The 22,454-nt window shown below is 43.6% G+C and overlaps 1 long non-coding RNA gene across 1 annotated transcript in view; it reads right to left on the bottom strand.

Annotated features, from left to right (window-relative positions):
• Positions 1 to 20,226, bottom strand: part of LOC137341325 (uncharacterized) — a 61,497-nt gene extending 41,271 nt beyond the window's left edge. The window contains exon 1 of the long non-coding RNA XR_010967012.1: positions 20,179 to 20,226. This is a non-coding gene — a long non-coding RNA (uncharacterized lncRNA). The remainder of the gene's footprint in view (positions 1 to 20,178) is intronic.
• Between the last annotated feature and the right edge of the window lie 2,228 nt (positions 20,227 to 22,454).

The following is a 22,454-nucleotide window of genomic DNA, read 5'->3' as shown; positions in this document are numbered from 1 at the left end:
GAGGGGGGCTGTTTTGACCAACAGCTGATACTGGAATCAGGCTTTTAATAAAAAGAGACCAAAAAAATCAGCAAGCGGCAACGTGCTGTGAAAAGTTTGAAAAGACGGGAGAGCAGGTGCTGCCCTGCGCTGTAGGTCAGGATGTAGTGGATCTGTTTAAGTAAGACGAGCCACCATAGTGGGATGGCTTAACGCAATCATTATTTTTATATTATTATGTGAAGCCAAGTTGCATCCACTGAACTAAGCAACTCTGCTCATCCCTGATCCTATGAATGTCTCAACTTACTGTGGAATAAAGCAGTTTATGATTTCAATCAAACTTTGCCTCATCTAGGAGTGAATTTCTGCAGATCTTCTCCTGCTCTATCATCGTAACTTCAGCGGAGGCCCCGTTAACGTGTGTAAATGGGGTTCCAGCCGAACTTCCATCTGAGTTATGATGGCAGAACAGAAGAAGCCCCGAGGAAATTTATCCCCCTAGCATTTACTCGGTCCACCTTCAGAGAGATTGAAGAAACTTGCACATTTAAGACACATAATTCTGATTCAGGGCACAGAGGGGTTCTATTGTCACTCTCCCAAAGTTACCTATTGTACAAATAAATATAGGGAAGGGTGAGTCAATGCCCAGAAAATTAAGATGCACAGACTGCTTACAGGAGCTACTGACACACTGAACTCAAGAGGACAACTAAGGTAGGCCTGAATTTGTAACAACCGATATAAGCAGTTTCTGAGTGAAGTTTTTCTATTTCGTACACCAGCCATCCTTGTGGTTTCTTTGACTGAATCAAGTTTTAGTGCCAATTATGGGTTACCTTGTTTTGTGGAGTCATGCCTAATGGAAAGTATACTCAGGGGGGTGAATTTTCTTAGGGCTTTTCCCACTGCGCCACTATAACCTTGGTGGAAGTTTAGTGGAAACCTTGTTTACACATGTAAAGAAAGAAAGCACGTGCATTTATATAGCACCTCTCATGTCCTCAGGATGTCCCAAAGCTCCTCACAGCCAATTAAGTATTTTTGAAGTGTCTTCGCTTTTGTAATAAACGAAAAACGTGATTTCCGCTGAACCTTTGCCGAAATTGTGGCAGCACAGTGGGAGAAGCCCAGAGGACATCCACCCCCTGAGACTTCCTAAGTCAAGCCATAAAAGAACATTTCCTGACCAATGCTGTTTCCATATTAAGTATTAATTCCACATTACGAGGTCCTCCTGTTTTCAGAGTTGCCACCTGTTTGATTTTTGAGTGAACAATCAGTGGTTCTGCCTCCGTTCATGTTGCTCAATTGGGACCTCAGTCTTTTGGGTCATTTTAAATTGCTCCACTCTGAATTGTGTGTTCTCTCTTCCACACATGTGTGATTTTTCAGCACACATACAGCAATAGAGTTTGATTAGGTAGAGCTGGTGTCTCCAGTTATCAGGTTACTGGGGTGATGGCTCGAGCCCCACTGCTCTGCCAGTGCCAAGGAAGCACAGAGTTAACATTGTTGGTCTGCAATGGCTATCAGAATGGATAATGACATGACTGGCAAGGAGCAGAAGAACTAGAATGAAGAGACAGCGAACTATCCTGAATTAGGTTTTAAAATAACTCAAATGCTGCATTCCATGAGACTATCCCTGCAGCAATATTCACTTCTATTAAATGGCAAACAGTTGATTTCCTTGGTAAAGAATTAGTGGTGACGGGAAAGAGCTGTGTCTGAAACAACTGATGTGGTACACACAAGGGGATAAGGACTTTACATTACAAGTACTTCTGCTCCTTTAACACTCACTTTCAGTAGAATATTCTGGCACAGTATACAGTGTATAGCTAAATATGTCTGATATATACTATACATGTACTGTATCTGTCCATTCAGTCTATCGAAAAGGTGACCAGAAATGTTGCAATGGGTGCTAGATATTCAAGCCTTATTAATCTTGTCTGAAACATATCTGGTAGAACTTTCCATCTGTGATAACTGTGACTGTAACTGTGACTTTTTTCTCTTTGCATCATATTATCATCATAAATGTTAATGAAATATATTATAATATTATTAATAAATTATTATGTTATTATTTGACTATATTATTATTGATTAATTATTACTAATAATTACTATTGTTAATAATAATATTACTGTTACATCATTTATTTTTATTTAATATATATTGTATTAAATATTAAATATAGCTCTTTATATATATTATATTTTATATAATTTTATTTTATATTATATTTTATTATCCATTAGATCAAATTAAATAATTTTATTTATTTTATTATCATAAATTAAATACTTCAACAATCTAGTATTGCATCTGTTCGCATTCACTTAATTTGTTGTTTGCATAAAGTATATTACTAAATGCATTAGTCTTGCTTGAATGCAAAAGCAATGCCATTTCTGTAGTTAAATTATTACTAGATAATATCAGGGATCATATATTAACTAAGTAGGTTGTTAGAATTAGCTACTGAACTTAAAATACACTGGCATAGTTCAATATTAGCTGAATAGAACACGTGTGTATAAAGACTTTCATTTTTTAAATTAACTTTTTAATATTCAACTTAAGAACTGTATTTCCTTCACTTCTATTGATTCTCAATGGAAAATAATACCCATGCTCCCTATCAGTTATCATTATTGTTGCCATGATGTTCTTCATGTATGTCAGCAATAGTTATGTGAGCTATTCCAGAAGAAAGATAAACTACTGCATTCCCATTTTTGCTTCATAAAATGGACTATGTATGACTTTATTGCTACATTTCGAAGTCTCAAATTCCTGCTCAGCTCAGCTCACTAAGAATAAAAATGCCTTATTCACATTACAGCCAAGATACTACACATTCTAATTTTATCACTGAGCTTACATTTAAGGGGTAATTTTTCAACTTTGCACTCCCAGCAGCGAACCTTGCCCACTGGGAGGGCATAACAGAAATTTGGGTGCACACAGCACATGATTTTCTGATCATTTAAATTAAGGGTTGGAAAACCGTGAGCTACTGCGCCCAACTTTCTTGGCAGGCCAGCTCCCGCTGAAAGCATAAAATCAGAAAATTGCTCCCTTGAGTCTCTTTTTCATGTCTTTTTAGAAACTTCTTAGAGAGAAATTGAAGGGTAGCAATTCCTCTCTATGCTTTTATTAACAAATCAATTAACTTGTTCAGATGAAATTTATTGACTTGCTATTACAACAAAGCCATCAACCCACTTATTCCTAAATATCTCAGCAAATTACTTATGAATTGATGAAACTTCAACCAAATATAAATGGAAGAAATTCACACTATAAAATGTATCAAAGTTACCACTATCTTGTTTTAATACTTCACATCATTGTATTTTAAAATTCAAACAAACTGACTTCCCAAACCGTCTTAATCTAAACAGTTGCCCCAACTTCAATTAATTTTTAAATCAAATGGCCAACTTCCGTACATCTCGTACCCTGACATGTACAAATTAATGATTCCATAAAACTTAATAGATAATAAAAATGTGTCATAATATGAAGCCAACAATCTTTCTTACCATCACATTTTATGCGACAGAAAACAGCCTCTCTGTGTTCAATTATAAGCAAGTGGTAAAACATGAAAGAACCAAATAAAAATGGTCAGGAATGTAACATTAATTATACGCAGTTCTATGTATGCACGTACTTCTTTAAGGAACCAACAATTTACCTATTAAAACCATAACATGTACTGCTGATCCATGGGGAACTCTGCACACCCTCACAACCACACTTTTCTGCCCAGGAGCAAGGAAGTCATTACAGCATGTACTGGAAGATTTAATAGGTATCATAATTTATCATGTAAACCGAAAAGTGTTTCTTAATTAAGCGCACACATTAATGAATTTTTTAATTTGATCCCTGTTAAGTACCTTGCTATGCAAATTGCAATATTCTGCACATTAGTTATCTGCTATTGCCCTTGGCTATTTACAACCCCTTACAAGAGAAATTTCAAGGTAAGATTCTTTCAACCCTTTCCAGCCCACGGCCTCATTCAGTGCAAGTTGGTTCAGTCTTTCCAGCCTACATCTAATCTGCTTAACATACTCTTTTACCATCTTTTTCTAAAATTCAAAGCATTTTAATTAAATATAACCCAATAATACTATGAATGCTGTGCAACATTCAATCACCATCCTTTTAAGTCGCTAGTTTTCAAACTGAATGTTTACAGTGGATGCAAAAATTCTTAATGCTTACAGAAGATAACCTATACCAAGTGTTTGATCATATTGTTTACTTAGGAAGTATGGAAACAGAAGATGGATAGACAGATGAAGTAGCACAAACTGTGAAGTAATAGTAATAGCGGCTTGTAAAGGATCTGAGAACAGACTTGATGCACTTATAATGCATCGTGGGTGGGATCACACAGGTGGTGAGTTGTCATATTGTGCTCAACCAACTTTGTGTAACAATCATTTCTGGATTCCATCCCAGTCATTAAGGTTGGGCTAGACTTCCTCACTGGTGGTTGGGCAAAGCTTTTTGGTGATAAATTTACTGAAAATCCACATAGTTACTATCAAAAGAACAATATCCAATTTTTCATTGTTTTTATGAGTAGGGCAAGTGATTTATTGCAGCAAGTGATTTGTTCAAAAACTGGCATTTTCACTGCCTCTGGTACTTTTTATGCAAAATTGTTATACTCAGGCAGCAAATAGTACTATATGAGGTAAGTGTAGAAACTTGTAGGATTTGTCACAGAGTATCAAACCAAAACAAATCACTTGTCCTGGTTATGACAATTTTTGACTAAACAATTGATATAGAAGTTACAGAGGCAAGTCTGGGATTGTATCCACTGTTCATTAACATTAGAAATGTGAGTTAAAAAAAAACAACAGGAAAACATGGGCTAGATTTTGCTCGGTGGTAGGTTCACTGCCACTGCCGTTACAAGGCCAAGAACTAGCCCAATTTTCCTCTGTGCACCTTCACTAAATATTCATGGTGGGCTCCTAGTGCTATTAGTGCCCTGTATAGGGAGCGTACCTCTGGAGGGAAGAAAATCCAGTGTTGCAGCACCTGCAAGTGTCAAGGTAGCCATTTTGTGTCTGTAATAATGTGGTTCATTGCATTGTCTGAGGCGATGCTTCTTCAGGGCAACATGCGCACAAATTAAAAGGAACTTCAGTTGGAGTGTTACTGTCTATAATCTGGCAAAAGGAGGACTCAGATTTTTGGCACCAAAGGAAGGAGGCCCATGAAGGGCATGGTTCAGGCCCTGTTGGGGCCATAGATGAATAAAGTTGAAACTAAAGAAAAAGGCATAAGTACATAGACAATAAAGGAGAGGATGACAAAAGGGAATATGGAGAGGTGAGGAAAGAAGTAAAAAAAACAATTAGGAAAGCAAAGAAGAACTGCGAGATTAAATTATCAAGGAATAGTAAAGTATTCTACAAACACATAAATAACAAAAGAAAACTCAGGATAGGGTTAGCGCCACCAAGGGATGCACACGATAAACTCATAGGTAACAACAGCGAAATGGCAGGAATATTAAATAGTTACTTTGCCATCGTATTCACTAGGGAGACTAATAGGGTGGACATAACATTAGAAGAAGAGATCAGAAAAGATATAACGACATTTAAGATAGAAAGCGGGGAGATAATTGATAAACTAATCAAACTTAGGGAGGATAAAACCCCTGGTCCGGATAGATTGCATCCGTGCATATTAAAAGAAGTTAGGGAGAAGATAGCAGAGGCACTAATACATATAGATAAAAATTCATTAGAAAAGGGAATAGTGCCAGAGGACTGTGGACTGCTATTGTTATTCCTATATTTAAAAAGGGAGATAAAACAGGTCCAGAGAACTATTGACCAATTAGCTTAACATCGGAGATAGGAAAGATAGGATCATAGGAACAGGAGTAGGCCATTCAGCCCCTCAAGCCTGTTCCACCATTCAAGGGATATGAGGATTGGGCAGGAAAGTGGAGTTGAGGTGGAGAAGGCTCGAGGGGCTGTATGGTTTACTCCTGCTCCTATTTCTTATGTTCTTATGTTCAATGAGATCATGGCTGATCTGTATCCTAACACCATCCACCCACCTTGGCTCTATATCCCTTAATTCCCTTGGCTAGCATAAATCTATCGCTCTCAGATTTATAATTATTAATTGAGTTGGCATCTACTGATTTTTGTGGGAGTGTTCCACACTTCAAACATCCTTTGCGTGAAGGAGTGTTTCCTAACTTCTCTCCTGAATGGCCTGGCTCTGATTTTAGGGTTATGCACCTTTGTCCTAGACTCCCCCACCCACAGAAAAAGTTTCTCTCTATCTACCCTATCAATTCCTTTCAAAATCCTAAAAACCTCAATCAAATCACCCCTTAACCATCTATATTCCAGGGAATACAAGCCTAGTTTATGTAATCTCTCCTCATAATCTAACACTTGGAGCCCTGGTAACATTCTGGTGAATCTGCGCTGCACTACTTCCAAGGCCAATATATCCTTTCTAAGGTGCGGTGCCCAGAACTGTACACAGTGCTCCAGATGTGGTCTAACCAGAGCTTTGTATAACTGTAGAAAAACTTCTTCCCCTTTATATTCTAGTCCTCTAGTTATAAAGGCTAACATTCCATTAGACTTTTTGATTTTTTTTTGTACCTGACTACTACATTTTAGTGATCTGTGTACATGGACCCCTAAATCTCTTTGGACCTCCACTCTGCCTTGCTTTTCACCATTTAAAAAATACTCAGAACTATCCTTTTTTGGTCCAAAATGGATGACCTCACACTTATCTGCGTTGCAATCTCTCTGCCACAGTTTTGCCCACCAAGATAATGAAATCTTTACTCAAAGATGTAATAGAAAAACATCTAGAAACCAAAAATATGATAAAGAATAGTCAGCATGGGTTTCAAAAGGGAAGGTCATGCTTGACCAACCTGATTGAATTCTTTGAAGAAGTAAGAGGAAGAGAAGGCAAGGGTAATGTAGTAGATGTAATATATTTAGAATTTCATGTGGAGTCAGGGGACAAGTAGCAGAATGGATAGCAAGCTGGCTACAAAACAGAAAACAGTGCGTAAGGGTTAAGGGTAGCTTTTCAGACTGGCAAAAGGTGGGAAGAGGTGTTCCACAGGGATCGGTGCTGCACCACCGTTGTTTACAATTTACATTAACGATTTGGACTCGGGAATTGGAAGTACAATTTCAAAATTTGCGGATGACACCAAATTGAACGGTATAGTTAATAGTGAGGAGGAATGCGACAAATTACAAGAAGACATTAATAAACTTGCAGAATGGGCGTGTAATTGGCGAATAAATTTAAATATAGCTAAGTGTGAGGTGGTGCATTTTGGTAGGAAGAATAAGAAGGCCACATACTGCTTGGATAATAGGAGTCGAAATGGGGTAGAGGAGCATAGGGATCTGGGGTACCGATACACAAATCACTGAAAGTAGCGACGCAAGTTAATAAGACGATAAAAAAAAAGCAAACCAAGCACTTGGGTCATTGCTAGAGTGATAGAATCGAAAAGCAGAGAAGTTATGTTAAACTTGTATAGAACCGTGGTTAGACCACACTTGGAGTACTGTGCACAGTTCCAGTCTCCATTTTATAAAAAGGATATAGAGGCACTGAGAAGGTGCAAAAAAGGTTCACAAGGATATACCAGAATTGAGAGGATATACTTATCAGGAAAGGTTGAACAGACTGGGGCTCTTTTCTCTAGAAAAGAAAAGGCTGAGGGACGACCTGATAAAGTAGACGTAGAGAAAATGTTTCCAACTGTGGGAGAGTCCAAAACTAGAGGTCACAAATATAAGATAGTCACTAATAAATCCAATAGGGAATTCAGGAGAAAATTCTTTACCCAAAGAGTGGTAAGAATGTGGACCACAGTAGCACAAGGAGAAGTTGAGGCGACTAGCATAGATGCATTTAAGGGGAAGCTAGACCTACACATGAGGGAGAAAGAAATAGAAGGATATGCTGATAGAGTTAGACGAAGAGGGCTAGGAGGAGGTGCATGTGCACATAAATGCTGGCATTGACCAGTTGGGCCCAATGGCCTGTTTTTGTGCCATAGACTCTATGGGCTCCATTTTAGCACCCGCTATCGGGTGCGTTCCTGGCGGGGGGGGCTCCGAAAATCAGGGAATCCCGGACCAGATCGGGAGCCCGGCTCCATCCCGCCCACTTCCGGGATCCCCACAGACGCGCCGACGTGCGCGCGCAGCCCCCGCATGTGGGACTTCCGCAGGCAATTAAAGCCGGCGGGGTGCCACTTGACAGTTAACAGTATTTATCTTGCTATTTCAGGTCATTAACAGACCTGATTAAGGGAATATGTCAGGAGGGGTGGGATTTTCTAAACAACTGGGACTGTTTCCCGTACTGGGGGAAACACTCCGAGTTGAAATGGACGTGTTGCAGCTATCAGCCTGTGGCAGCTGCAAAGGTCCATTTGACAGGTGGGGGGAGAGACCCTCACTCATTGCAGGAGGCCACTCTGTCACTTGGGACAAAGTTTGGCCTCCATCACCCTCCTCCTGACAATCAAATTCACCAACTTGCACACTTATCCCGGGGTCCAGACACATGTACCTACCTTGCGGACCCCCTCAAACGTACATCTTCTGGATGGGGGCCGCCGTAGCTGCAGTCATGACCTCCTCGGAGGGCGAACAGCATCACCAGCCTCGCCGGCCATGCTGTCCACCTCTGACACGTGGAGCTCCACAACATAGTGCTGTGACACATCCACCTGCACAGCAGGAGGGAGAGGGAGAGCAACCGCAGAGAGAGATGCGTCGCAGGGGGCACTACCCTCGCCACAGGGTCCACAGACCGAGGCTCAGCTTCCTGGACCTCTCTGAGCAGCAGTGCACACGAAGGGTCAGAGTCACTCGACATGTAGTCGTGGTCACCTGCAGCCTCCTTCATGCCGAGCTGGCCCGAGCACCATCTTGTTCCCTGTCGCTGTCAAAGTCACCACTGCCCTCAACAACTTCTCCTCTGCAACCTTCCAGGGTGCCACCGGGGACATCGCCGAAGTCTCTCAGTCGTCTGCACAAAAGAGCCCTGCAAATACACCTACACCCACTTTGCAGAGACACAATAGGTGGCATCAGGTGTGGGTCTTCATTGTGATCCTCAGGAAAGGGCATTATTGCACAAACCAGACAAGATTCGCAAAGACGTGGCAGTAGTGGTGCCAATATAATATGTGATGTGAGTTGGTCAGAAATTAAATAGAAGTAAAAACCATGACAAACCGTCAAACACCCTTGTGCATCCCCTTCATGCTCACAACACGTTTGCCTTACGCTGCCTACTGCACATATGTGATGCATGCCCTGTGGCTGCAGCACAGGTAGTGGCAGGTTGAGTGAGGCTGACCGTGAAAGAGATGCACGAGAGGGTGAGTATGAGATAGAGCCATGAGATTGTATGAAGATTGGGTTGAGTGGTAGTGGCGGGATGAGTACTGGCGAGGTGACTAAGTGCAGGTAAGTTGAGGATGAGGTTTGAGTGGGTGTGAGGGGTGATGTGACAGAGTAGTGTTGGCAGTGCAGAAGGAGATGTGGGGTGGGGGCGGTGATGTGGCAGACAGAGTGTAGGGGAATGAGTAAGTGTACTCACTTTGGCTGAACTACTTAGGTCATTGCAGCGCCTCCTGCACTGTATGCAGGTGGGCGATATGTTGGTGGTGCAGGTGACCTCCTCTGCCACCTCGAGCCAGGTCTTCTTGGTGGCAGAGGCAGGCCGCTTCCTCCCGCCCGTCGGGGGGAAGATCTCTGTTCCCCCCACCTCCTCCTCACCCCATCTAATGATACCTGGAGTGAAGCATCATTAAACTGGAAGCAGCCTTCCCCCTGGGATGCTCCATGCTGTAATTTTTCCTATTTCTTGCAGCATCTGTCAGTGGAGGACTGCCCCTTTAAATAGAGCTCCTCCAGCTGACAGAGCTTACTGCGCATGCTCAGTCCGCCCGACGCGCAGCTCAGCAGCGGGGAACCCGGAAGACCAGGTAAGTGGATCCAATTAGCCTGCGATTGCACGCGGGGCAGACTGATTTCACCGGGCGCGTTACCCACGCGCCCAATAGACCCCCCGCTGCGAACCCGCAGCCCTGGTAATATCGAGCCCAATGTGACTATGTGTCTCTATATGAAGGCACCTCCGGGAGCACCCACCCCCCAATCAATGCTGGAAGAAGTTAACTTTCCAGAGTAACCAAGGTAACAGGAGGTAATCATACCTTGTAATAATGTCCTGTGATAAGTATTTTTTCCAGTTGTAACCATCTTTTCCTCCATCTCCTGCAAGTTACCCTTTAATTAGTAGACTGTCAGAATCCTCCTAAAATAATGAGGACTGGGGGTTGTACAAAAAGTCATCTGAAGATAACTAAAATAAGCATTAAAATAATGGATAAGAGGACAGTTCAATATGCAATTGTAGGTAATTTTTAGCTGTGTAAGAAGACAGAGTGTTAAAGACTGCATCGGCCCTTTAAAAGATCAATTGGGTAGAAAATATTATGGAGAGGATTCAGAATTTTACAAAATTTTTTCAATTCAGTCTTTATAAATAAATGCTGTAGACAACTTCCAGATTCAGGCAAATTGACTTGGGAATTTATAACATGTTAGGAAGAAAGAAATGCAGGACCTTGCCTTTATATAGAAGTCAGTAGAGTATGCATTATAAAGAAATTCAAAGAGTTAAGGGACCATTTTGGATTATTGGATATGGAGCTTTAGACATACAGGCCCCTGAATTTGTTTCACTGTTTCTTTGGGGCTAGAAATTTGTTTTTTAATATATTTGTTTTTGGGATGTGAGCGACACTGACAAGGCAATATTCACTGCCCATCCCTAATTGCCCTGAGACCATTGAGAGTCAGCCATGTAGTGTGGAACAGAATTCACATGTAGGCCAGATCAGATAGGGGTGGGCAAGCCTTCCCAAAGGACATTGAAAGTTCTGTCCACCCCATAGAAGTCCCATAACATGACAAGGAAGTGGGGAAGGTGGGAAGACTCCCCCAAAAATTTCATGCAAGTCCCATCTCCTTTGCTGTCAGTGATTTGAAACTGCCATCCAGAAACTAGTAGGGCAGTAGTGGGGCCCACTAGAGTCTCCAGGTCGAGGTCATGGGCTGAAAGATCCTGGAACTGACTCTAACATTTTTTTTATATTAGCCCTATTTACAAAGGGGCTGATCACTGAAAAAGATGCACCTATAGAGGGGGGCCACCGGCATCAACCCAATGTGGCCATCCGTGCCTCATTTTCCTGTCCCCCCATTGGGTACCCAAGCTGTGCCCAGACTGATCCACTGAAAATATTTAAAACAGATGACCCTGCCCTGACCCCAAATACACCAGTGGGACCAGGAGCAGAGGTCAGCGGCTGAGTGAGATTCCTGCTCTGCCACACTAGTGGATCCCAGGATTTTTGAGCCCATTGTTAGAGGAAGGTTAGACTGTGAAGGCGACTGTACCATACCTTACCTGGGAATGTCTCATGCTCACACTAACTGACAAAAGTGTTCTATTACTAGTTTGTATGTTGTTAATCAAGCAAAATTAAAACAAGTTTCCTTTAAGACAAACGTTAAGCACGCCAGAATCGAGATGTTTAAACACATGGCTGATATAAGCATTATGTAAGAGTTCCCTCTCCTTGATTCACTTGATTCTTTAGCTATCACTTTACTTAGTCTGTGTGATAATTCAACTTTAGGCCTAATGTATTCCACTTTATAGCCTTCCAGAAATAACTGCTTTTAGCCAGAGTCCCTCTATGTAAATCTCGAGGGATTTCATCTTTTGTGCTAAATTTTCACTCCATTGATCGATGGGTATCTAAAATACTTCTAAATATAACATATTTATGTAGGTTACCCTGTCAAAGAAAAATATTAATAAGAACAGGTCCTGATTAAATGCAAGCTTGTTCCATGTATGTATTTTTCTCTTGTTTATTTAGGTAAGATGAGTAGGTATTTTTCCCATAACAATTTGATTTACTTTAGCTCCAATATAACAGCAAAGAAATTGGGCATATCTTAGTTTTATATATGATGTGGAGATGCCGGTGATGGACTGGGTTTAACAATTGTAAACAATTTTACAACACCAAGTTATAGTCCAAAAAATAAAATCGTTGGACTATAACTTGGTGTTGTAAAATTGTTTACAATAGTTTTATATAAGCATATGAAAAAAAAGGACAGGAAAAGACCAATTGGTCCCTCCAGCCTGTCCCATACAGACAATCCCCCCTGCAACCGCCCCCCTGCCCTTCCCCAGTTACACAATCTCTTGGGGAAGGCATCAAAACCTATAGAAGAATTCTCAGGTCAATTTAGGAAAAATATTCTGGGAAATTCCCTTCCAACTCCTGAAAGCAATCAAGCAAGCCCCAGGAGACTGCAGTAACTGGTACCATTAGTCACAGCCAGCTCACCTACCATCTGTAACTCGAGGAATTTTTCACTTGCAGGAACTTGTCCAATTCTCTTTTCAATACTTGCAATGAATCCAGACTCACTGCATGTGCCAGCAGTTCTCAAAAAGTACTTCCTCCAGCCCTACAACCCTCCAATATCTCTGAGCTCCTTCAATTCTGACCTCTTGCGCATCCTCCATTTTCATCGCTCCACCATTGGTGGCTGTGGCTTCAGCTGCCTAGGCGCTAAACTCTGGAATTCCCTCCCTAAACCTCTCCACCTCTCTATCTCTCCTCCTTTGAGATGCTCCTTAAAACCTAACTCTTTGACCAAGCTTTTGGTCACCTGTCCTAATATCTCCTTATGTGATTCGGTGTCAAATTTTGTTTGATAATGCTCCTGTGAAGTGCCTTGGGACGGTTTACTATGTTAAAGGCACTAATTAAATGCATGCTGTTGTTGTTCCTGGCATCTAACCTAATTCTGTGCTTTCATACTTTATACTGATGCCTCCTAGTCCTCCCTTCTCTATCTAGCTCAAATAACCTGTCCACCTGAATAGAATCCATTCCCTTCATCATTTTCAAGACGTCAACCATATCCTCTCAAAGTCTATGCTTCTCCAGTGAAAAAAACATAGTTACCTGAGTCTATCCTGATAACTAAGTGCTCTAAGAGTAAGTACTATTCTGATAGCCCACCTCTGGATTTTCTCCAGGGCCACAATATCCTCCACCATGTGAGGGGACAAAACTGGGCACAGTATTCTAGAGGTAGGCACACCAAGATAGCTATCATATTTCTAGTTTTGTATTTAACTGTTTTGGCCATACCCTTGAACACCCTAATCGATTTTCCTATGGCCTTCCAATACTTGTTATGGACCTTCAATATTTTGTGAACTATGACCCCAATGTCCGTCTGCAATTCCGCAGCCTTAAATAAGTAACCTTGCATGGTATACATGTGACTGGAATTACCCTGGCCCATATGAATCACGCTGCATTTATCCACATTGAAGAACAACTGCCACACACAGGCCCCCCATGTATCCAGATCAATCTGCACTCTGTGGGGGATAATCTTAACCCCCAAGAATGGGTAGGTTGGGGGCAGGTGGGCAGTAAAAATTGTTGATTTTTAGAGCGGGACTGCATCCCGACTCCAACGTGCCCATGTCTGGGTTTAACCTAAGCGCGTTAGGATGCGCGCACAACCAATAGTTAAATGGGCAATTTAGGTACTTTAAACACTTGAGGTACTTAACGTTTTGTGGATTATGCAACGGAAATGGATTTAACTTCTTCTGAACGTTTTTCCCATGGCATCTGAAACATGCCATTGAAACTGAGGCAGCTGCAGCTCATTTGGCCCTTTAAACCAGTGATTGACACATCTCAATAAAAGGTGAAGTATTGCAGCTGGTCACATTGGGGGAAAAATTGGATAAGGGTCCGTTTTGGGCGATGGTAGCGCTACCACCCCGCGCCCAACGGACCCTACGCAGGCAGGATGCAAGTTTGGACCCAAGGGAGCACTTACCTGCAATCGGCGTTCCTTTCCAGGCCTTGCACGTGAAATCAATGCAATTTGCACTTTCCACCACCAGAGTGAGCTCAATCTCTTAAAGGGAGGATGTTTCTTTGAAATCTCTTAAAGGTAGCTGGTACCTGTTATTTGCTGAAAGTAACAGTCTACTGTTTGCATGGAGTTTGAACAGAGATCAGACGTCGCACACGTAAAACACAGATGCAGATCCCATCCCTATGTTTACACACTGATGAGTTATGTTAAAACATTGAATAATGATGGCACACTACTAAATCCCACATCCTCCAATCTGCACACCAGACCTCTGCCAATCTAAGTTGGTACCAGGCCTGTGAAAGTGCGTGCACCAAGGTTCTCCGCTGATGCACTAGAGACCTTGGGTGCAAGAGGAGGACAGAAGGAGGGACATCCTATATCCGTGGGGGGTGGGGGGGGGGCAAGAGGCCCTCCAGACATATATACTCAAAAGGCAGTGGGAGGCAGCAGGTGACGAAGTCAATGCCAGGCGCACAGCATCATCAACATGGATGCAGTGCAGGAAGAAGTCCAATGCTTTAACATGAGTGGTCGAGGTGAGTGAGGTCAACTGTCAAGTGGCGTCTCCTACCAACTGCACCATGCACTACAACCCCCTTCCCCACATACCAATAAACTCTTTCCACCAGTACTCAACTCTTCCAATCAGATGCTTCCTCTCACCCTTACACATTACCACTGTTTCAAGCCGCCCACCCACAACTCACAGGCCACTCACACTGGCAGCTATTCAACCATGACAGGCACATTACCCAGACACACGTCCCGCTTTCTTGAAGAAGAAGGTGGCGCATATGAAGAGGCAGCAAGTGGCTGTGGCATTTAGCCCTTCGAGACTGTTCCACCATTCAATAAGATCACGGTTGATCTGTGACCTAACTCCATATACCCGCCTTAGCCCCATATCCCTTAATACCCTTGGGTCACAGAAATCTATCAATCTCAGATTTAACATTCACAAGTGAGCTAGCATCAACTGCCGTCTGTAGAAGAGCGTTCCAAACGTCTCCCACCCTTGCGTGTAGAAGCATTTCCTAACTTCACTCCTGCACGTCCTGGCTCTAAATGTTAGGCTATTTCCCTGCGTCCTAGTATTGAAGTCTAGGAGACCTCCAAAAACAGTTACAAATGGCAGCCACTAACCTGTAAATCTTGCATGGTCCCTTTAAGTAGCACCAGTTGGGGGTCCTCCAGGCACTCTAAGACACGTTCAGATGGTTGGGGTTAAGACTGTGCTTTGAGGTGAGCGTTAAGTCCCAAAATGGTGTCTATCACTTTAAATCAGCGTTGTACACTGATTGAAGCCATTTTCTCCCTACTTTACATGATTCCAGCGTTCGTTATCTGCGCCTGCGCAAACTCCTATACCAAGATGGCGTCTGGAGCACATCACGCAGGAAACGTGTGTGCGCATCCAAGACGCCATCTTGGATGTCAGAGAGGCCATGTAGCGCCGAAACAACGGGAGCTACATGGCCCAATTTAGCGCCCTTCGTTCTCCAGGTCCTTGTGGCGCACCTCTGTCTTGTGCACCTGCAGCTCCCAGAACTGCACGCCATGCCCACTGCGGATGGTAATGTGCCTCCTCCTCTGATGTACTGTGGAATAAATCCATTGTGGCCCCCTCCTGATGTTGTCAGTTTGAGGGACTCAGATTGAGTTGACAGGTGATCGCAGACATCTGCATCTCCCTTCAGGAAGAGCCGTTCCCGACTGGACCAGGCGGCCATGCATTGCCCATGCAGCTAAAGTCATAACTGCCTTCTATTTCTCTACCTCCAGATCCCTCCAGGTCGCCACGGTGACATCTCCAGGGGGTCTCAGTCGTCAGTACATAAGTGTGATAGGTGACGGATGGCTTGTTTGCCAGGTCATCTGACTACGTGAACTTCCCCCTCAAAGACACCAGCCAGACTGAGTGGCCAATGGCTTCAAACTCTATTGCTGGCTTCCCACAGGTGCAGGACGCAATCGATTGCACACATGTAGCAATCCAGGCTCCTCTATGTGAGCCAGGACTGCTCATAAACCAAAAGGGATATCACTCCATCAATGCACAGCTGGTGAGCGACCACCGGAAGAGATTTCTGCAGGTTTGTGCCAGATTCCCTGACAGCTGTCATGATTCCTTCATTTTGCGTGAGTCCAACATTCCGTACCTCTTCCAGTCAGGAGACAGACTTAACGGCTGGCTCCTTGGAGACAAGGGATACCCCCTGCAGACGTGCTCACAATATCTATGAGAAACCCCACCAACGAGGCACTGCAGTAGTACAACCAGAGCCACATCACCACCAGGACTTCACACGAAGTCCCATCTTCCCACTGAGGAAACCGTCCATTGTGTTGTGTGGCACTATCACTGTGCTAAATGGGATAGATTCAGAAGAGATCGAGCATTTCAAACTGGGCATCCATGAGACTCTGTGGGCCATCAGCAGCAGCAGAATTGTATTCCACCACAATCTGTAACCTCATCACCTGGCATATTCCAAGCTCTACCATTATCAACAAGCCAGGGGATCAACCTTCGTTCAATGAGGAGTGTAGAAGGGCATGCCAGGAGCAGCACCAGCCGTACCTAAAAATGAGGTGCCAACTTGGTGAAGCTACAACACAGGACTACATGCATGCTAAACAGCGGAAGCAACATGCTATAGACAGAGCTAAGCGATTCCACAACCAACGGATCAGATCAAAGCTTTGCAGGCCTGCCTCATCCAGTCGTGAATGGTGGTGGACAATTAAATAACCAACGGGAGGAGGAAGCTCCATGAACATCCCCATCCTCAATGATGGCAGAGCCCAGCACATGAGTGCAAAAGACAAGGTTGAAGCATTTGCAACCATCTTTAGCCAGAAGTGCAGAGTGGATGATCCACCTTGGCCTCCTCCCGTGATTCTCACCATCACAGAAGCCGGTCTTCAGCCAACTCAATTCACTCCACGAAATATCAAGAAATGACTGAGTGCACTGGATACAGCAAAGGCTAAGGGCCCCGACAATATCCCAGCTGTAGTACTGAAGACTCATGCTCCAGAACTAGCTGCGCCTCTAGCCAAGCTGTTCCAGTACAGCTACAACACTGGCATCTACCTGATAAAGTGGAAAATTGCCCAGGTATGTCCTGTCCACAAAAAGCAGGACAAATCCAATCCGGCCAATTACCGCCCCATCAGTCTACTCTCAATCATCAGCAAAGTGATGGAAGGTGTCGTCGACAGTGCTATCAAGCGGCACTTACTCACCAATAACCTGCTCACTGATACTCAGTTTAGATTCCACCAGGACCACTCAGCTCCAACTTCATTAAAGCCTTGGTCCAAACATGGACAAAAGAGCTGAATTCCAGAGGTGAGGTGAGAGTCACTGCCCTTGACATCAAGGCAGCATTTGACCGAGTGTGGCACCAAGGAGCACTAGTAAAATTGAAGTCATAGAAAAAATAGAAAATAGGAGCAAGAGTAGGCCATTGGCCCTTAGATTGTCAATGGGAATCAGGGGGAAAACTCTCTAGTGGCTGGAGTCATACCTAGCACAAAGGAAGATGGTAGTGGTTGTTGGAGGCCAATCACCTCAGACCCAGGACATTGCTGCAGGAGTTCCTCAGGGCAGTGTCTTAGGCCCAACCATCTTCAGCTGTTTCATCAATGACCTTCCCTCCATCATAAGGTCAGAAGTGGGGATGCTCACTGATGATTGCACAGTGTTCAGTTCCATTCACAACCCCTCAGAAAATGAAGCAGTCTGTGCTCGCATGTAGCAAGACCTGGATAACACCCAGGCTTGGGCTAATAAGTGGCAGGTAACAATCGTGCTAGACAAGTGCCAGGCAATGACCATCTCCAACAAGAAAGAGTTTAACCACCTCCCATTGCCGAATCCCCCACCATCAACATCCTGAGGGTCACCATTGACCAGAAATTTAACTGGACCAGCCACATAAATACTGTGGCTACAAGAGCAGGTCGGAGGCTGGGTATCCTGTGGCGAGTGACTCACCTCCTGACTCCCCAAAGCCTTTCCACCATCTACAGGGCACAAGTCAGGAGTGTGATGGAATACTCTCCACTTGCCTGGATGAGTGCAGCTCCAACAACATTCATGAAGCTCGACACCATCCAGGACAAAACAGCCCACTTGATTGGCACCTCATCCACCGCCTTAAACATTCACTCCCTCCACCGACGCACCGTGGCTACAGTGTGTACCATCTACAAGACGCACTGCAGCAACTTGCCAAGGCTTCTTCGACAGGACCTCCCAAATCCGCGACTTCTACCACCTAGAAGGACAAGGGCAGTAGGCACATGGGAACAACACCACCTCCAAGTCACACACCATCCCGACTTGGAAATATATCCTTCATTGTTGCTGGGTCAAAATTCTGGAACTCCCTCCCTAACAGCACTGTGGGAGGACCTTCACCATATTGACTGCAGCGATTCAAGAAGGCAGCTCACCACTACCTTCTCAAGGTCAGTTAGTGATGGGCAATAAATGCTGGCCTCGCCAGCGATGCCCACATCCCATGAATGAATTAAAAAAAAACATGCTTCATTGAGCAAGCCATAGGTATGTTGAAGATGCGCTTCAGTTGCCTGGATAGATCTGGGGGAGTCCTTCTATACTTGCCAAAATAATTGCTGTGCGCTATGGTCCTGCACAACATAGCACAGCAGAGAGGGTTACAGGTGGAGGAGGTCGAAGGCGTTGATCAAGCATCCTAATCTGGCATCAACAGTGAAGAGGAGGAAGAGCAGGAGAAAAAGGAGGAGGACGGGATGAGGAGGAGGAAAATGATGATGGGGAACCCATTGCCAGAGCAGCCGCGCACATTGCTGCCTGTGATGCCAGGGATGGCCTCATGTCTAACAGGTTCTCATAATGAGATGTGCAAATGTGAAGAATTTGACATACTCAGGCCGTCTGGAACAATCACCGCCAGCACCACCACCACCCACTCCCCTCCCTTTACACTAAACAGTCCTTCAACGATGCATACACCCATTGCACACCTGCCATGTCATGTCTTGGATTCATGATGAAGCAAATGAAAGGGCGACTTCGCCGATGGGACGCAAAATTGCCAAGACGTTGTAATGATGATAGTGATTAAATTTAATGTGGCATCGGACAATCCGGCAGCATCGGACAATCCGGCGCCCTCGAGTTACTTCCTGGTTTCCCACACTATTATTTACTCGCCCGCTGAGTTCCCACTTCCATGTTAAAATCACATCCTACATGTAACTATTAACAGTGTGTTGGAGTTTTCCAGTTTTTAGAAAGTTTCCTGTGCTTGTAGAATTTCTGGGGGGGTTCTCCTGATCTCCTATGGTAATTTTGGTGGAAACCATTTCTCCAGGATTTCCGCCGATCTTCTGCCGAAGTTACGGCGGGAGATCAGAAGAAACCCCTGATAAGTGGCTGTTCACATCAGTTCTCTGGGGTTTCAGCCGACCTTCCACCAAAGTCATGGTGGGAGATGGGAGAACCCTTCTGTTTAGGATCACCTTTTGGATGAGATACTATAGGGCAGTTACCACCTGCTAGATCGTATTCCAGAAAAGGTCAGTGACTTCATGAGAAGAAGGTAGAAAATTGAAGACATTAGAATATTAGCTTGCACTCTAGTCATTTAGATTAGATAATTTTCTTAATGTTCTTGGCAGTTGAGTATAATATCAATTCTCCTGTGTCGGTGTGAGCTAACACTTTACGTGATACCTGCTATGTTTTCAGGCTTGCTTTCAATGTTTTTTACTCATTCTCACCACAGAAGGCAGCTTCCATAACAAGCCTGTGCTCCTTATGATCTGAAAACTTACCATATGCATTTAGCAGATGGAATAATGTGCTGTCTTACAAACAATTCCTTTGTTGTAAACTTGCTACAGGATAATTACATAGAATTCATGTCAGAATGATATGTATTATCCAGTAGCAGGTTTACCAGACACTTGATAACAGGATAAGCTATTAAACAGGTTTCTAGTAGATAGGATTATTTACCAAAACAAGTGGAATAGAAGAGATATTGAACAATGCAATACAGTATTAGAAGTCTGAAAACAGTTCAGAAGAGGTTAATCAGATAAGCCAGTCAACAATACCTTTTGAATTGTCCTCATGGAACTTGTGATGAAGTACTTCTGAGCAAGAAATAAGCAATTTTGCTCCTCAGCAAAATCAGAATGCAGTCTTTGCTTGAATTGTGTAAGCACAAGCTGATAGAGCCTAGTTCATTCCCATCCTTCATTGCCAACACAAAAGTACTTTTTTTATAATCGAAATTCCTGTAAAGAACAGAAACTTGCTTTGAAGGTAGGCCGATCAGATAAAAGTGACTGGCTGAACTAAACCAACAACCTTTACAGCCTATAGCTATAAAGACATGGGACTGTTGATGGGACCGCAAATACATATAGTCTTGGTTTGACTATTTAACACAACTTCAACCCATAATAGCTGCAAAGCATAATCCATTCACATAAGTGGTACAAAACATCTTTCACTTAATTAACTTTTCTAATCAGAAGCAATCAGTCTTCTTCCTACTTCTGATAGGATTACAGGAAGTGTGCTTGTAGTACAATAGCCCTGAACAACGCTGCAATCAAAATAATAACATGCCAAAATACTTTGTGTCATTAAAAGAAGTACTGCGGCAATACATCAGACATCTTGTCCTCCAATAAACATACTAGGGCTGATAATATGACCCCATCTAGCGGCTGCGGTGCCCTTGCTGTTGAGGCACTGGGTATGCCTGCGTACAAATGAATTGACTTCGCCCAATAACGCAAGGCTAGTTCAATAACATATTTGTTGTGCTCCAGGCACATCACTCATGATAATGAATTACACTCCCTCTAACTGATTTTTAAAAAATTAATAAAATACATTTTCTTCAGCTACTCAGCGGAGCCTGGCTATGCTGCTGCAGACTTCCAAGATATGCAGTGGCAATTTCCTCTGCTCCCTTGAAGCGGGCTCCCTGGCACAGGCAGGAATCCTGCTGGAATTATTACAATGAGACTGACTCCAAGAAATTGGGCTGGGTCAGGGGCACAGGCACGGGGAGGGCAGATATCCTGGTGTAGCCTGGCAAGAAAATCAGCCCGTTCATTTCTCAACTAATTCTGATAATCCTTTTGTTGCTGCTGACAACTGCTTTACCATTGTATCTTCTGCTGTGGGATTCTCAGTCCCCCCTCCCCATTCTAAAGAGACCACAATGGTCTTTCCATTGGGAATACCCTTGTATCTTTGTTTGGAGGAGGAGAAATTGGAGGAGTACTAGGGTGATTAGGCAGCACAGAAGTCCCAGTTCCGGCAGTGATCAGCCAAAGAGGAAGATCCAGGCTCCACTGTCAGCACTAAATATTTCCAGGTCATGTTCAGGTACTACAGTCAGATGCAGAGTAAAATTGCTTCTGCCATACCCCAACAATGTGCCTCATCCCCAACATCAGAAGGACATCCTACTACTCTACTAGTGTGACCTCTGTTCCCATATCAGTCTTTCTGAATGAAACTACCAATTAGTGGCAAATCTCCATTTTGTGCTGTAGGCCCATGCCCATTAGAAACTATCCAATTTCATTTTACATGGGACCCTTACAGCCAGCAGAGGCTGGATTTGATCAAAGTCCCAGAGGTGAAAGGCCTAATCCACTGCTCCACCAGCTCATTTTAAACTACTATGCCCAAAATGGATGAGCCTTTGTCGCCTCCAGACTCAACTATTCCAATGCTCTCCTGTCCGACCTCCCATGCTCCACCTTCCATAAACTTCAGCTCATCCAAAACTCTGCTGCCCATATCCTATCCTGCACTAAGTTTTGCTCGCCCATCACTTCAGCCCTGACCTACATTGGCTCTCAGTCCTCCAATTCTCATCCTCATGTTTAAATCCCGTCATGGCCTCACCTCTCCCTTTCTATGTAACCTCTTCCAGCTCTACAATCCCCCAGAACTTCCTGTTCTTCTGACTCTTGCCTCTTGTGGACCCCTCCATTCTTCACCCTATCATTGATGGCAATGTCTTCAGCTACCTAAGCCCCACACTCTGAAATTTCCTCCACTTCCCTTTACTCCTTTAAGACCCTCCTTAAAACCCATTGCTTTGACCAAGCTCCTTCTCTGCCTTGGTGTCCATTTTTCTCTGATTATGCCTCTATGAAGCATGTTGGAACATTTTTCTATGCTAAAAGCACCATAGAATGCAAGTTGTTGTTGTTGATCTTGTTGTTGAGTTGTTTTTTTTTTCTAACCACACTGAGCTCGAATTTCCGAGATATTTTGGGGGCAAAATAGAGCAGTTCTGGTGTAAGGGATCTAAATTTGGGTACAAATCAGATACACCAAAGTTACACCTGTTCTAAAA

Source organism: Heptranchias perlo, chromosome 1 (assembly GCF_035084215.1).
Source record: "Heptranchias perlo isolate sHepPer1 chromosome 1, sHepPer1.hap1, whole genome shotgun sequence".
Classification (NCBI taxonomy): Eukaryota; Metazoa; Chordata; class Chondrichthyes; order Hexanchiformes; family Hexanchidae; genus Heptranchias; species Heptranchias perlo.
Note: the sequence above shows the minus strand (reverse complement) of the source record. Positions and strands in the feature narration are given on the sequence as shown.